Here is a 12,098-nt window from a genome sequence, read left to right on the forward strand (position 1 = left end):
GAATCTGAATACAACAGAATAAGAGAACGATGAAGCTGATGCAAAAGAGATGCTGAGAGCACCAGCTTCATGTGAGGTTTGAGGTGAGAAGGAACTGTCGGTGGCTCTGGTAGATGTCAGCTGCAGCAAGATTCGGGCCTTCAGAAGGTTGTTGATGCAGAAGCACAGACACCACTGACTGTCTCACTGGCTGAACAAACAAAATAAACGTATCCTAAAGAGCTGCTAATTACAAAGTGACCAGTTTTAAAGCTCTCAACAGCTTTTAAGTCTCAAGAGTAGACAGTGAAAGAAGATACTCACACTGAAAGTCAAGAAACACTGACCTTGGCTTGGCTCCTAATTTGCTGTGTGCTTTGGGAAAGACATTTAACCATCTGAGTCACAAAATGGGACCTTTCAAGTCTAGATTTGTAGAAACTAGCCTAGTAAGGATAAGTGCCAGGCCTGGGGCAGAGTTGTTACTGATTGGATTTAAATGTCTCTCAAAGACACAGGCTTTGAAGGTTAGGGCCTCAACTTGGCTTCCCTGTAGTTGGAGAAACTTACAGAGATGGTGCCTAATGGGAATTCTTGAGTTGTCAATGATATGTTCTCAAAGGGAATGTGGGATGCAGATCTCTTCCTCTCTGTGTTTGGCTTCCCACTGGCTTCCCATGAGCAGCACATTCCACCACATGTTCCCAGGCATGACATGCTACCTGGCCACAGGCCCTTAAACAAGGCCAATCAATCATGCACTTCAACCTCCAGAATGGTACAGCCAAAGAAATCTCTCTAAATATAAGTTGATTGTCTAGGTTTTTTGTTATAGTCTTGAAAGCAAATTCATGGGCAAATTATGGTCTGAATAAATTCAAGAATGTTTAGTTATAGCCAAAGATATCTTCACTGGCTCATACATAAGCTGGTACTCTAAAGAACTCCCTTTGCCTTCCTTAGAAAACAAATTCTGTATTACCTTGGAAACCTGGACTGGAATAAGTAAATGTTGAAAGAATACAAGTCCAGTTTGTGCTCAAATAAAATTTAATACCCTATGACAACTACTCATTTTTCTTTAATAATATTATGCATTTGGTCTTGCTTTATAAATCTCAAAAACATGCTACAACCATACTCAAGCAAACTATAGAATACTATAATTTGAAGTATTTCCTAAAATGACATTTTAAACTTAATATACCTTGTATTTCACCCTCTCCATCCGTGGGTCAACTGATAATTCAGAGAGGAAAATGTACTAAGGATTCTTAATTAACCTTGGCATCTAAATGGACTCATCACGTAATCACAATAGCATGCCACTAGACTGCATTAACCACTAACTGGGAAACTCATAACATTTCTAGATTTCTTATAAAGTGATACAACAATAGGCTGTGGCTTATAGGTCTGTGACTGTACCTATCTCTTAATGTCATGACAACATAGAAATAAGACATTAATTTCATAGGCAAGATGAATATTTAGGTCATAAAATCATATTAAATATGATTAACCCTTGAATATTAATTTAATTCAGATAGAAAAACTTTCTTTAATCATACTTTTAAATAACACATTCTTTGTTTCTTTAAGGAAAAATTTTTTCTTTTTCATTTTTTTAATGTCTAGACTACACTGTTTAACAGGTTGGAATTCAAATTCTGAATTTTCTACTTAAGGTCTCAGACTATAAGTAAATGGATATGCCTCCCTAAAATTTGTTTCTCTAGTCATTTAAGGATTAAAATAAATAAGCATTGTAGAAACAATTTATAGTCCTGAAGATAATGCACATGAAATATGCACATGCATATCTAAAATAGTCACTAATTGGTGGTTATAATAAAAATTAGTGACTCAGTCTTCCTATATAGTCTCGAATTCTTGCTTCAGATCACTAATAATAAAAGCATTTGAAGCCCTATATCATTCTTTGGGTTACATCTAATAATAGCAGTATATAACTTATTTTTGCTTTTAATGATTACTTTAAAATGTGTTTCACTGGCCATAGAAATGGCTTAGTGGGGAAAGGCACTTGCTTCAAGCCTGATGACCTGAGTTTGATCCCTAGGAACTAGTTGGTAGGAAAGAACTACTTTCTTAAGTTGTCTTTTGACTTCAACCATAAGCAATAAATAAATATAATAAAATATGCTTTATACCCATTATAAAAAGAGTAGGTGTCTAGAAGACAAAGCTACTTACTAATCCCACAATATTTTGTGGTGCTAGGTTCAATACTCCTTGCGACAGTTAGCAAACCAAATGCATGATCAATACTTCCACTTTGAAAGATCAGTAAATCATTATGAATGTTAGTATATCTATAGGGCTAACTGGGATTTAGAATATATATGTAACAGTCTATTTAAATATAAATATTGGATAATAATAATATTGGACATTTGTCAATATTCAGACAGTCAAATATTACAATACCAAAGAAAAATGGTGTGACCCTGACTCTGGAATATATTGTCTTCATTCTCATTTGCTACCCAGGACAAATTCTCAAAAGCCCAACTCTCTAGATACCATGCTTAATCCTTATAAATGTATTTTTATTTTTTCTAAAATAAAGAGAAAAGTATGTTTTCATCTCTACAGTAAGTATTCTCACCTGCTGAGAGTCTACCATAAAACCTAAAGAATTAAGTCAGTGCATTAAAAATATAGAGATGAAATATATTTTGAATGCATTGATATGTTATAAAAATGTGCTTGCATAAATTGCTCCAATGTAAATACAAAACTAAGTCCCAGGTCTTCAACTTCATCAGAAACTGAACCAGAAGATCTAGTGATAGCTCTGTATTCTAATTGTCCAGTCACCAACAATAAGCACACAGGGCCTTCCCAATTTGGGACCTTTTGTAATGGAGGTCACTGGAGATCCAGCTAGCCTCTTCTCTACCTCTGCTCATGCCTGACTCTCAGCAACTTTGCTACATTCAAACCGAAGGAAGATTAGTTATGGCTTTGGTAAATATAAAATATGTCAGATATCTGTTCCAGATATTGGGTGTCTCAGACCAGTATTTTTATTGTTCCATCATGAGTATATGTAGACAGACATTTCCTTTTTCTTTTTCAGTTTTATGAGATCCTCACCCATGTTTTTAATTAAGCTACACCATTTCTTCTCTGCATTTGGTCCTATTAAATGAGAAAAGTGACCCTCTTTGTTTCTAGCATGCTTCCCACCCCCATTGCTGTTCTGCTGCAGAAGAACTGTCTGGTAAGTGTGGTCTGTTAGCGATAACAGATCTCTGTACACGGAAAGACTGAGGCGATAAGAGAGCCAAAAGTCCCTATATTTAGCCATATACTTCAGGAAAGTCAGGAATAGAAAAAAGTCAGCAAACAATCAACGTCCAGCTGACTGCAGCTGTTTAGTTTCCTGGGAGACAAAAGACAAGGTCAACAGAACTTGTATCCCTGTGAAATGTCTGCAGAGAAGAGAGGCACGTCATATCAGGGATAGGCTCCCAGGGTTCTATTAAGCAGATACTTAGTATTCCTCCTCTTTCTCAGGGAAGCTTAGAGGAGCAAGGGCTAACCTAAGGACAAAGACATAGTGGTTTTATCTACCGTCCTGCCAATTAGCTGTTCCGAACCACTAGTTATCTTGAATACCTCAATTACAAATTAGATATAGTATTCATTACATGTTATACTACATTACTTAGTAGATCATTATTTCAAGAAGAATCTCTGAGAGATGCCTTATGGTTTAGACTTCCCAGCAGTAACTGTACCACATGAATGCGTCACAGCCTACACATGGTTTCCCTTAACCAACGCTCAGTTAAGCTTTTTAGTGATGCCCCTGAATACTCTGTTCCTAGCCTGTGAACTCTTGTTTCCTTATTCTATCTCCTTCATTCTCTTTTTTTATTATAACACACACCACCAATTTTCTTACGGATTTAAAAATTATGATTCTCTTTTAGCCAACATAGATGCCTCAAGAGAGAACATCTAATATCTTCTTACTTCTTATTCTACAATGCCCAGGACATTCAGTAGCTGTTTGTCTTTATAAGAATGAATATGTACTTATATGATGTCATTACATACATTCTGTCTGCACATTTGCCTTTTGCTTTCACCTAAACCACACATTCCCAATCAGCACATATAATTTTCATGAGATGAGTAGAAGTGTTTATTCAGCAAGTTGTTCCCTGGGATGCATCTTTAGGATGGTTCCAAGTTGTTACTATTGTACTTCAATCCACATGTAATAGGTCACACCTATAATCCCAGCACTGTACAGGCTAAAGGAAACAGGAAGGCTGAAAGGTCAAGGAGACCTAGGGTCTAGAAAGATCCCAAACTCGCCTTGGTACATAGCTAGACTCTACCCTACTATAAACCAATCTATCAATAAAACACTCCTGCAAGAAAAACACTTGTATATTTATCTTGAGTGGTATTTGTACCATCATCTACATAATGTATAAAGCAGAATATCTAGATGAAAGAATATATACACTTTTGCTTCATTTGTTGCTAAATTAAAAAATAGTTTGTTAAACTATTTCTAAAGAAAAACTTACTTAAATTCCCATAATACTTTATAACGTAGGTTCCCTACAACCCAACCAACATGCTTCACAGACTGTTTTCCTTGTCTGATAGATGAAAACAATGATAAAGTGTATTATTAATATTTTGGTAACTTTAAAAAATATTTATTTTATTTTATATATGAGTGGTTTACTTGCATGGACGTGTGTGTGTGTGTGTTTATGTAGGCACCATGTGTACACACCTGGTGTTAAAGGAGATCAAAAGAAGGCGTCTGATCCCCTGAAAGTTGAGTTACAGATGGTTGTGATTCAGCATGTTGGTATGGGAAACTGAACCAAAGTCCTCTGCAAGAACAAGTGTCCTGAACCACTGAGCCATTTCTCCAGCCTCTTATGACTATTTTTTCTATAACTATGAGTGAAGATAAACTAATTTTCCTCATAGGATTCAAAAAGCATATTTTTCTATAACACTATTAACTTTTAACTTTGCCCAGTTTTGGCTAGATTTAATATTTTTAATAGGCATAATGCATTAGTATCTAGCTTTCCATTTCTCCAAGCCTTTTCATAGGTATTTAATTTAGTCTTTTATAATGGTGTCCATTTAACAAATTATGACAGCAGAGGTCCAGCAGTTCCACTTAACTTGCTTTCGCAGCTAGAGAATCTCACACAAACTTTCTGCTTACCAATGTAGTGGTTACTCCACTTTATCTCAGGCCAGGTTGGAACCATAACTTAATGTGCTCATGTGACTGCAGGTGCCTCCAAAGGCCAGAGGTGTCAGCCCCCTCTGTAGCTGGAGTTAAAGATGATTGTGAGTGGCTCGGCATGGAACCAAACTCCAGGCCACTGCTAAAGCAGTGCACACTACTGCCCACTCCTTACCACTGAGGATCGCTCTGGAACTGAAAGTAAGTAATCTCTGATATGCATTCTATATTCATTCCCTTCTGAATACAACATATATAACAGGTGAATGAAAAGAGCTTTGGGTTATAGAATAAACACCTTTAACAAAGATCTTATGTACTGACCACCAAGAGAAAACGACTCCATCACATCCAATTCTAAGAACTTCACATGTAAGATTTGACTTTGTGTCCGAGATGTACTTACAGACTTTTATATCTACCAGGTGGATATTATAAGAACTGATGAATTTTTACTAATACAAATGGAACTTGGTCAAGACATGTGCCTTTACTCTCCCTTGTTCTGACTCCAAATGTCTGCAACAGGCAGCACATTTTTTCTAGACCAGACCAAGTAACCTCTAACAATGAGTGTTTGTCTGTCCCTTAACTGATTTCTCCATGTGGGTGGAGGAAATTTTAAAAATCCACCTAGTATAAGCATTCATTCTTTTGCCCCAAAGCAACATATGTGTCTAGAAGTTCTGCCCTTCTCTGATTAACATCTCATCTGAAATACAGAATCTGTAGATGTTTGTCCATGAATAAAGTCTACAAAAATGTTTAAACTGAACCAGGAAAAAAAATAAAAGAGCTTAAGTATGTGTGTGAGGAAGACATTCAGTTGGTCTTTGTGCTTTCAGTGGCTCAGGGATGTCCCATTGATTGACCAATCATTAACTCGAGAGTGTTTAAGCTTAGCAGTGTAAGGAGAGACAGAACAATGGGTGCATCACCCTCACTAATCATATTTAGCTTTATACCTTTCCTCACTCTTTATATCTTTCCAAAACAGAAAGTTACTCATACATAGATAGAGGCAGCATGGAATACCACAGGGATTTCCCTGCAGTTAGCAAAAGTCAAGAAAGGGGGTAACCCTGATTGCATGAACACCTATGAACCTGAAAAAACATCTTTTCAAACTTTCTCTCTCTCTCTCCTTCTTTTCTTTTTTAAGGAAGGAAATAATGAAGAGGCTTAATTTTTTAAACCACCAAGAAAAAGCGAACTTTGAACTCGTTTATAAATTCTAAGTGATGGTCTTGAATCCCATCCTTCCTTCCACCACCCACATGAAGATTAAGGACTGTGGACTTCCTGCTGGAGGAAGTAATTGCTCAACTGCTTGGGAATCTATTGGAACCCCTCATAGCATTAGTGGGGGACATGCAGATGCAATTTATCAAGTATTCCTTTATTACATTGTGCTCAGAACTAGAACTCAGATTCTTTGGGACCCCCCTCCTTGCTATGTTCCTCTTAAAAATGGTAATCTGCTCCACCTGAGAAAACTAATGTTTCCCTCTTAAATCCAAAACATTCCATTTTAGGCTTTTATGTGAATATTTTCTGAGTTTGACACAATTGCCAACCAGTACTTAGCACAATTTAGGCCATAGCTTTTAGAGAGAAGGAGAAAGAAAAAAACAACACAAAAATGGACCGATTATAAACAAAATTTAAGGTGGGAGAGAGGACCATTAAAGCCTAGTTCTTCCGAATTATAAGCTGGAGAATTTACAGTGAAGACCTTAGTAGCAGGGTCCAGTCTACATCACCAGACCCACCGCAGCGCGCTCCCCGCCCCTTCCCCACCCCCCTCCGCCGCCAACCCAGGTCTTTTATCAGCCATTTGGTCAACTTGTGCTAGACACCTACCCCCTGCCCTGTCCTGCCCACTCTAATGATCCTGGTTGATATTCAATTACAGCAGCTTTAATTTTGTCGCTAGCTAAAAGTGGTCTTTAGGAATGTAAATGTATTTCTAAACGAATGCCTGGAGCAGTCGCAAATTTGTCTCATTTTCATGCCAAGAGTTGACTTAGAATAAATCTTCACTTCTCCTTTTAAAGCAAAAAACGTGTACTTGCATATCACTCCCCCCAAAAATAAAGCAAGAGAAAAGAGTGTTTTAAAGGCTTTGAACATGAGCGTTTGGTGCCATCTGAATGGAAGTTGGATCCGCTCCAGCTTCAGCTAGCCTTTGGAGCTCAGGAGGCTCGCCAGCCGAGGCCCCACCCGTGTCCAGCCCAGCCCAGCCCCGCCCCAGTTGGCTGCAGCCGCTGGAGACCTAGGCTAAGCGCTCGCCGGAGCAGCTGTGCAGCTGTCTGGGAGCCCAGGAAGTCACACCCGTCTCGCGCCCTGAGCTGAAGCTCCAGCCCACGTGGCGGATAGCGAACCCCCGCCGCTGAAGGGAGTGCCTAGCAGGGTCCCTCCTCCAAATCAGGGTGAGTTTAGGGGCGGGGGAGGCTAGCCCCGCTCCGGTAGGCGGGGCCGGACCACCTCTGCTTCTGTAGTTCCTTCCTAGGCCAGCACCAGGCAAGGATGCGCTCGCTATCGTTATCGTTTTCAGCATAACAGACACGAAAGTGAGACCAAAATTTCGAAATGAGTTCTTCCGGCTCCTGGCTATTGCATTCATCGGTTTCATTTTCTTTCCTTTTTTTCCGCCAACCCTCTATTGTCACATTTTTTTTCTTTGCCAGTGGAAAAACTCCTTTCCTCTGCCTCTAGGCGCCCGCCTTCTCCCCAATTTCCACGTGCAACGCCTGTCCTGGTGTTGAGGAAGTTAAGTTTTGGATGGGGAGTCGGGGCGGGGGGGGGGGAATTCTTTTGCAATAGCCTGGAACAGAGCCCTAGCATTGTGTTCAAGGACTTTAGCGAAATTAGCCAAAGCAAGTACCTTTATTACTTTCCTTAAAGATGAGCAAATTGTACGTCAGGAAACCACAAACCGGCGTTCTTAGTCGGCCCAGCTGCAGGCACCGCCCAGAGCGCCGCGGGAAGCCAGGCAGATAAGAGAAAAGGAGCCGGTGTTTTGGGGATGGCTAAATTTTCTTCTTTTTGTCTCCTCCAAACCCCAAGATTCACTTCCCTGATTCTGAAGTGGAAAAATGACTATTAAAAGAGAACTAGGGTCTTCCTCTCTTTGAACCAAAGGATATGAAAGTGGTTTTCTAGCCCTATTTTCCGTTTGTGCTGAATTCCTCCATCAGGGGGAGCCCACACCTACTACAAAACTCCCTATTCCTAGACATCTGGGTTCGACTAGTCCGAAACACCCAACTGCAAGCAGATCTTAAGGAGCGCACCGCCCCCCTTGCTCCTCCCTCTGGGCCTGCCTCCTTGGACAGAGAAGGAAGGGATTTCACACTAGCCATTCATTTGTCAGCCGTGGGGGAGGGGACGCAAAAGCGGAGAGGAGGTAGAAAGGGGCGAGAGAAAACAGAGAAGATGGAGACTGAGAAAGAGACACAAAGATGAGAGGGACACAGATAGCGAATCTCCACTGCGGGTGTACTTGAGGCGGTACAGCCCTGCAGCCTCGGGGGAGATTTCTTCCCCTCTCTTCAGGATCCCGAGAACACGCAGGACATGCGGAGGCGAACGCAGTTGGATCCGAGAGCAAATAGTTTAGGCTATGACATTATTTTCTTACCACTATTTCTTCTGTCTAACCCCCTGAGCAGTCCACGCCCATTGACACCGAGAACAAACCGAGACAACCGGGATGTCCCGGGTCTGCAGGCACTAGAGAAGTCTCTTGCAATGCCCACGCCTACTCAGGGCAGCAGGACTCTCTCAGCCAGGGCGTCCCCGGGGAAACCCGGCAGGCACTCTCCACAACCACTCCGCCAGCCCGTAAAGTTGCTCAACTCAAGTGGAGAAATGGGAGCGGATGAAGATACAGAAGGGAACAGAGGACTGCTGTAATCCAAGCGAGAAGACTGGACCAATTGGTCCCCAACTCGGGTCTTCATGCCACCTTTGTCTGGAGAGTCTCTGGGTCCTGGTTTGCTGGTAAAGATTGGGGGACAAGCCCTCATTTCGCTTTCCAGGGCGAGGGGGGGTGAATACTGCACACCCCTCTAGTTCAGGGAAAGCTTTCCCGCCCAGGAGCCTCCCAGACCTCTCCGGTGTTCCAACAACCCCACCCCCATCCATTGCGCCTTCCCCGCTGGCTCGGGCGCACCACGCGCAGGACAAAAGAACACAGGGGCAACGTGAGAGAGCTTTGACAGCCCCCAAGTCATCAAAGAAACTCAGCCCCAGGACCCTGTCCAACCCCTGCCAGATAGCCTTCCACATTGCCTGAGGGGTTGGGGGAAAGTGTCCTGTTCGCGCCGGTCCCGGGCAGCTAAAGTACCCTGCTGCCTTGTCAAGAGCTGCCCAGAGGTGACTTTCCAGGAACCAGAGATACTGACCACACACCAGGAGCCAGGACACCAGGTGGTCTGCTCTGAGGTGGTTTCAGGGGCTTGTATTTGGGCAAGTTTGGGGACTCTCCATTCAAACTTTTGCCTCGACCAATTTAAAGACAACAAAAATCAAGGTGTGAGGAGTCCCTCCCATTCCTCCAACTCAAGATAGCAGGACTTTTATAGGATTTCTCTACAAAATCCCTTCCCCTATTCCGTTGGTCCTTTTCCTCTACCCCACCCAGGAGTTCTTTTGTCTAGATCTTTTTCAGCACCAAGGTCTATCTGAATTCGTCTCTTTAACAAACCTCTTTCAAAGTTACCTTCATGTTTTAAAGTGCGCACATTTTCTTAACTTCGCCTTACAGCTAGTCCTCTTGGCTTTAATTAAAGCCCTCTTCCAATTGCAATGTAAGTTTTCCCCCCACTAAGCTGGGCGGTTTTCTTTTCCCAACAAGTTTCCCCCTTTCTTTTAAATGGGGGAACAAAAGAAACATGATTACCTTGAAAAGCGGCTTACTGCAGTTTGGGGGGAAATTCTCTGCTGAGCTGTGAGAATGGGCTCCGCGTTGCCCCGGCAGATCACATAGGAAGCGCGGTGGCCTGGGGAAGGATGCGGCGAGTGCGGGACAGAGCTGGTGAGGAGGGAGGATGCGCTGCTAGCCGCAGATCCTTGTCCCAGCGCCTGTCCACAGCACCTAATGCTCGCAGCTGCTGCGCCCGCGCGCCTTGAGTTCTTCACCCAGAAAGGCTCGGGGCAGCTCGCCTGCAAGTTCAAATGCGGGTTGTGACACCCACCGTCATTATATCACTGTACCGTCAGAGCCGAGGAGGAGACTCAGCCAGAAGGAGGAGGGAGAGGAGGAGGGTTCATTCACAGGCTCCTGAAGTGCTCCGTAGCTTCAGCCACTCCACAGAGCCCAGGCGGAGGGCCGGAAAGGAGCTCCCAGAGCCTGCGGTAGGGACCGCCTGCCTCCCTCGCCAGGCACTCCCACCTCTCAGCGTTTCTTCCTGACGAGAAGTACCAATCGACTGGGGGTTGGGGGGAGAATCCGTGCTCATTCAGCGACTCAGTACCACCTCTCTGTGCAGTCTCAAACAACTGCCTTCCCACCCTTCCCCACCCCACCCCCTCTTCCCTGCTCTATGCTGCTACTTCTGAATTAGGGGAAAGGAGTCCCCAGTCTCTGGTGCGGCCAGCAAGCACAGAGCAATTAAGTGTGGTCAGTTCTTAGGAGCGGACGGGACTCTATAAAATCAGCCAAGAACTTGCGTTTAATGCGTTTAAGCGACCACGTAGCTTGCTCTCTCCACCAGAAGAGGTGTCAGGCTCAAAGCTCCTGCCAACCTGAAAGAGATACTGAGAAAGTGAGATACCAAGCCCCAGGGAGAGGCAAAAGCATTCTGTAGCTGCTCTCCCTAGGGAACTGCCCAATGAGGAGCCCGCGGCATCAGGCCCAACACAAAGACCCTGGCAATAAAGGGCTGGACAGGAAATCCCCCCAGGCAATCCCTTGTCCCATTCAAAGAGAATCCTTTCTCTAACACAAATCCGCCTGCATCTTTCCTTAAAGTACTTCGCTTCCTTCCTTCTTCCATCCCTCTCTTTCACAGGGTCTCTTGGAGAATGCTCTGCCCAACTTGGACTTATTGGACTTACCAGTCTTTCCATGTTGTTAGGAAATGGAATCTTTCATGTTCGCAATCTTTTTTTTCCTACTCAGGCTTATCCATCGATGTAAACAACATCAGTATAGGGAAGCACACCCTTCACTGAATCACAAAAGACTCCATTAGGGTCTTAAAGAGCAAAGGGTCAAACAGTTAATACAAAGGATTTCTGCCCCTCAGAAAAGGGCGACTTTGAGTTTTCCGTTACTTTGAAGTCTAGTATAATTTTATGGAGAGAGGACAAAATAAGTTCGCAAGACATGTCGAAGTAACTCTGGGGGTACTGAAACAATTACAAACTTTTCCTCCTACACCAATATGGAAATATCCTTGTAATTATTGGCTCTGAATGTTTTGCTTAGAAAATTACATCAAGCACAGGGCTTCAGAAACGGTAGTGATTAACGCAGAAAGTTTGTCTTTACTCTGGATTTCTTTAATTAGATTGACTGCCACCACAGTTCTAAACTTGTAACCTAGACTCCTTAGCATGTGAATTCTTTTTCTAAGGTTTATAGATTCAATATGATCATAGATCTTAAGTGATAAACATGTGGTAGATGTATCAGTACGATTTCATTCTCAGATGTGTGTTTCATGCAGTCTTTTACTTACCATTCACAGTAATGAGTGATGTAAGTACGGGCCATTTAGAAATCCGTGTGGCTTTCTGTGACTTATTTAACCTTTAGGCAATGATTGTACTACCATTACTAAAACTGAAATTTCATCCCATTTATTGTTTAGAATGAGAGCCACATCTTGACATTAGACATCACTCA

The 12,098-nt window shown here is 42.6% G+C and overlaps 1 protein-coding gene across 3 annotated transcripts in view; it reads right to left on the reverse strand.

Annotated features, from left to right (window-relative positions):
• The window catches only part of Vcan (versican), a 97,136-nt gene extending 86,377 nt beyond the window's left edge, over positions 1-10,759 (reverse strand). The window contains exon 1 of one of the 3 annotated variants that reach the window (XM_031360395.1): positions 10,149-10,759. The gene's annotated coding sequence lies outside the window, so the exon portion shown is untranslated. The remainder of the gene's footprint in view (positions 1-10,148) is intronic. The other 2 variants (XM_031360393.1, XM_031360394.1) reach the window with 2 other exon arrangements.
• Positions 10,760-12,098: the final 1,339 nt, after the last annotated feature.

The sequence above is a fragment of the Mastomys coucha genome, unplaced genomic scaffold (assembly GCF_008632895.1).
Source record: "Mastomys coucha isolate ucsf_1 unplaced genomic scaffold, UCSF_Mcou_1 pScaffold8, whole genome shotgun sequence".
In the NCBI taxonomy this organism is placed as follows: domain Eukaryota; kingdom Metazoa; phylum Chordata; class Mammalia; order Rodentia; family Muridae; genus Mastomys; species Mastomys coucha.